We start from the raw sequence: 4989 nt of genomic DNA, 5'->3' as shown, positions 1-4989 counted from the left end.
GACACAGCCAATGCATTCTGTTACCCTCAATATCAATATTGCATCTTTGCATTCATTGGCAGTTTGGTGGGTGTTGGTTGCTCACATGGAGGTTATAAACAATCAAATGCAAACCTGGAAGTTTTGACTGTTTGTAGCACTATCTTTTGAGATGATGTACACGCCGGTTTGTGAGGGAAACATGCATTGGGTTTGTTTGGGTACAAATTTTCTCATTTATTTGCTACTCCTAATGTGAGATTTTGTGGGAGCTTTTGTTTGAAAATTCTTCGTTTGTTCTGAGAGGATTGCAGTGGTTTGGATTTCATCTTTTGCCTAGGCTGAAGTCATTTATTTTTCGCACTGTTAAAGGTAAGTGATCTTTTGGTTCGGACAGTGTGGGATTTTGTATGGTTGCAGTAGCTGCCTTTTTGTTACCGTTTGTGTCCCTGTTAGGCTTAACCCTTGTGTTGTCTTAAGGGTCAAAAATGACCCGCTACTATGTTTACCAGCAGAGAAAATGTCATGGTTACTTGTGTAACCTCCGTTCCCTAATGGAGGGAACGTGACATTTTGTCAATGTAGTGACACTAGGGATTTCTCTTGGGAGCCCGAGACACCTCTGGTCTAAAAGGCCAGTGAAAATTGCCGAGTGGTATTTGCATGCCACTCCCCCGGACATACGGGTATAAAAGGAGCTGGCGTGCAACCACTCATTCAGGTTTTATGCTGAGGAGCCAAGACAAGGTCCGGCCATTTCAGTGAGTAGTTCAGCATTGTGGCAGGAGGGACACAAGGTCTCGTTCCCTTCATCAGGGAAAGGAGGTTACACAAGTAACCATGACATTCCCTATCTGTCACTCACTCGATGTTGTGTTGATGTAGTGACACTAGGGGTCCCTATATGAAACGCCGCAACTGGCTGAACTGTGTTACGTGAACTGGCGGTGTGTGACGGGCAGACAAATGTGTGCCTCGAAGCCAGTGCACCAGGCCAACACGTAACCTCCCCCAACATAGTTATGAGTGTCAAATGACCCTTTGGGGACAAGTCGACTACCCAAAAGATAGAGACAGGCTAGCCCTTTTTCCACTCCCTAAAAAAAGGGGGAATATCCAACTGGGCCGACCAGGGTTAGTCGGGGGTGTCCTTCTCAAGGGGAGAGGAGTTACTAAAAACATGGAGAATGTGGCAGAGGGGGCTCTGCCCAAGGAAGACGCAGTTTGCCAACAGGGAAACAAATTAGCGGAAGATATACATAGCATGGGGTTACCTTACAGGGAACCGCCACATGCGGAGCACCTACCCCAGAACAGGGTATTTAGCACGTGTACTGGGCCGGCAGCGAGTCTCTCCGAAAACTCGACTGCCACAGGGCTCGGAGGAAGTCAACAAGGGAACATAGTTTGTGAACACTACTGGAAATTAATGGCGCACGTCTTCAGCTCAGAGGAGGTGAAAGGCGCTATGTGCAAGCGATACACTCGGCCGGCTATCCCGGGCTTATCCACTTGTATTGCGTGCCACTACCCGTGACGAAACCGGTTCCACCCGGAGGTTGCAGAACCTTGCAAATGTCTGTAAGAGAGGCACCTCTGGCCAGGGCCCAGGAGGCTGCTACACCCCTGGAAGAATGGGCTCGTAGACCTACCAGGGGCGGCATGTCCTGGGCGTGATATGCCATAGCTATGGCGTCAATGAGCCAGTGGGTGATCCTCTGCTTAGAGACAGCACTTCCTTTCCGCTGTGCACCAAAGCAGACAAAGAGCTGCTCAGAGATCCTAAAGCTCTGCGTTTGATCAAAATAGATGCGTAAAGCACGCAGCGGACACAGCAACGATAGGGCTGGGTCTGCCTCCTCCTGGGGCAGCGCTTGCAGGTTCACCACCTGGTCCCTAAAAGGGGTCATGGGAACCTTGGGCACATAGCCTGGTCGGGGTCTCAAGATCACGTGAGAGTAGCCTGGACCGAACTCCAGGCACGTTTTGCTGACAGAGAACGCTTGCAGGTCTCCTACCCTCTTGATGGAAGTGAGCACAGTCAGGAGGGCAGTCTTCAAGGAGAGTGCTCTGGAGCGCCAATCCTGCAAGGGTAAAAAGGTGGACGGTGGTCGCGACTGTGGGGTATGTGACCCAGGGAAGGAGGAAACCGCTCTTTTGCTGAACTGTTGGGTACCGCAGCCACTTGGGCATGCAGCAAAATCAAATGAAAAGGCAACAAAAGATTTTCCACCCAGCTCTCCACCGGGGGATGGAGTGGTCTTCCTACCAGTTCCAACGCAGTGGGTTTCGTTGAGCCTGGGTTGCCCGTCTCAGGGGCACTTTGAAGCCTTTCGTGGGTTCTTGACGGCCGGCCGTGAGACGGTTGGCATCTGCTTCCTGCGGTGGGCTCCACACCGGGGCCGGACCGAAGGGGCGGGTTATAAAATAATTTACACACCACAAAAACCACAAAGACACACACACACACAGTGAGAAATTGAGATTATGTGTGCTACTGATTGAACTCAGACAAAACTAAAACTTTCTTGTGCATATACAGCATCTCCCCTCCACGACCCCACACATGACAAGTTCACAGACAAAATAAAAACAATTTCAGACAAAATAAAGTAAATTTCAGACAAAATAAACATTTCTTGAAAGCATTGTTTACTAATGGGGAATGCAGTCAGAGGCTATAAAGGTGCTGCAAATGACAGTATCCCCAGTTCTCTCTTTGCTGAAGCCATGAGTGCACATTTCAGTGCCCAACAGGTCATTGATCTGATTTTTTCAGATGTCCAGGAGGAACAAGAGAACAATGATTTAGAAGAGGAGGAGGTATCTGAAGAAGAAGATGGGGAAGAATACAACCCAGAATATGATGCATCATCTTCAGATGAAGAAGAAATCCCCCAAGCTGAAAGAGAGACATTTTTGTCAAAGAACAGCAAAATAACATGGTCCTTGTCACCATATGACAACCAGGGCAGGATGGCAGCACAAAATGTCATAAGGATGACACCAGGGCCCACACGACATGCAGTTGCCCATACCCAGGACATCGCCTCAACATTCTACATGTTCATCACACCATCCATTGAAAAAAATAATCCTAGAGATGACAAATTTGGAGGGTTTCCGTAAATATGGAGACAACTGGAAAAGGATGGATGAGACTGACATGCATGCCTACATAGGGCTGCTAATTTTAGCGGGTGTGTATAGGTCCCGAGGCGAGGCTACATGTAGTCTCTGGGATGCAGAGAATGGAAGGGCGATTTTCCATGCCACGATGCCACTGAAAGTCTTTCACACTTTCTCAAGAATGCTACGATTTGATAACCGTGAGTCAAGACTTGCTAGACGTGAGAGACAAACTGGCAGCCATAAGAGAGGTCTGGGAGAAGTGTGTGGAGCGTCTGCCATACCTCTACAACCCTGGGCCTGAAGTAACAGTGGATGAGCAACTGGTTCCATTCAGAGGTACATTTTTATTCTCATATCTGTAATGTAAGTGATTTTCACTGTTAATTTTATTATGTATTGCTGTAATATCATTGATTTATGTGATTGTTTTCTGTGACACTGATACTAATTACTGATAGTAATCTCTTTTGTCAAAAGGCCGCTGTCTTTTCTGGCAGTATATGCCCAGCAAGCCAGCAAAGTATGGCATCAAGATATGGGTGGCCTGTGATGCACAATCCAGCTATGCTTGGAAGATGCAAGTCTACACAGGCAAGCCGACCAGTGGAGGCCCGGAGAAGAACCAGGGGATGCGGCTTGTGCTTGATGTGACAGATGGGCTGAGGGGGCACAATGTCACATGTGACAATTTCTTCACCTCTTATGAACTCAGCCAGCAGCTCCTGAAGAGGAAGATCACCATGGTTGGCACAGTTAGAAAGAACAAGCCTGAGCTCCCCCCTGCACTCCTCACAACAAGAGGGAGAGAGGCCTTCTCATCAAAATTTGCCTTCACCCCCACCACCACTCTAGTTTCTTACCTTCCAAAGAGGAACAAGAATGTGGTCCTCCTGAGCACACTGCACAAAACGGCTGAGATCAGTGATCATGAGGACAGGAAGCCAGCCATCATCCTGGACTACAACCACAACAAAGGAGGCGTGGACAACCTGGACAAGGTGAATGGAACTTACAGCTGCAGGAGGATGACTGCCCGCTGGCCCCTGGTCATCTTCCATAAGATCATTGATGTGTCCTCATACAATGCCTTTGTGATATGGAACAAGATCAACCCTACCTGGATGCCTGATAAGTGGAACAAGAGGAGGGTGTTCCTGGAGCAGCTAGGAAAGGCACTTGTAACCCCACACATTCAAAGAAGGGAGCGCCTCCCCCGCACAGCAGCCTCTGCAGCGCTTGTGAAAGCTGTTCAGGGGGCTGAATCTTGTCCTGATACACCTGAGGCTGCAGCTGGGGCAGGCAAGAGGAGGAGATGCCAATTCTGCTCCTCAAAGAAAGACTGTAAAACAAATACTATGTGCTGCACATGTGAGAAATACATCTGCAAAGTCCATGCGCACACACTTGCATACTGTCCTACATGTGCTAATTAGAGTTGATTGATTTATGTTCTTCACGTTTTTGTTTTGTATCTATTATCTTATTTTATTCTTATTTATTGTTGTTGTTTATACACCTTGTGGGTGGGGGCAATGGTTCGAAAAATGGGAGAAGACTAGTATTTTGTAGTTGAATTCCTCATTGTACAGTATATAAGATTATATCACTATGTTGCCAAAAAAGTTCAAGACTGTTATTGTTTCCCTTCAATAAAATGCATTCAAAACTACTTTCTGCACATTTCTGCTACTTTCTTAGGCTATACAAGTGCTTTCTCTTGCTAAACAATTAATGTTTACACCTATGCAGTACCTTTAGCAATAATAATAATAATAATAATAATAATAATAAACCTCTACTTTAGTAAAGAAAACAATTATGACAGGTGTGTTGTAATAAAAACGAGTGATGTCCACTGATTAAATGGAGTCTTTCTGC

General features: G+C 46.9%; 1 pseudogene; it reads left to right on the top strand.

The window, feature by feature from the left end:
* Positions 1–2637: 2637 nt before the first annotated feature.
* Positions 2638–4544, top strand: LOC127447592 (piggyBac transposable element-derived protein 4-like; annotated as a pseudogene).
* The last annotated feature ends 445 nt before the right edge of the window (positions 4545–4989 follow it).

This window comes from Myxocyprinus asiaticus, chromosome 10, assembly GCF_019703515.2.
Source record: "Myxocyprinus asiaticus isolate MX2 ecotype Aquarium Trade chromosome 10, UBuf_Myxa_2, whole genome shotgun sequence".
Classification (NCBI taxonomy): Eukaryota; Metazoa; Chordata; class Actinopteri; order Cypriniformes; family Catostomidae; genus Myxocyprinus; species Myxocyprinus asiaticus.
The sequence above is the reverse complement of the archived record's forward strand: the minus strand, read 5'-3'. Positions and strand labels throughout refer to the sequence as shown.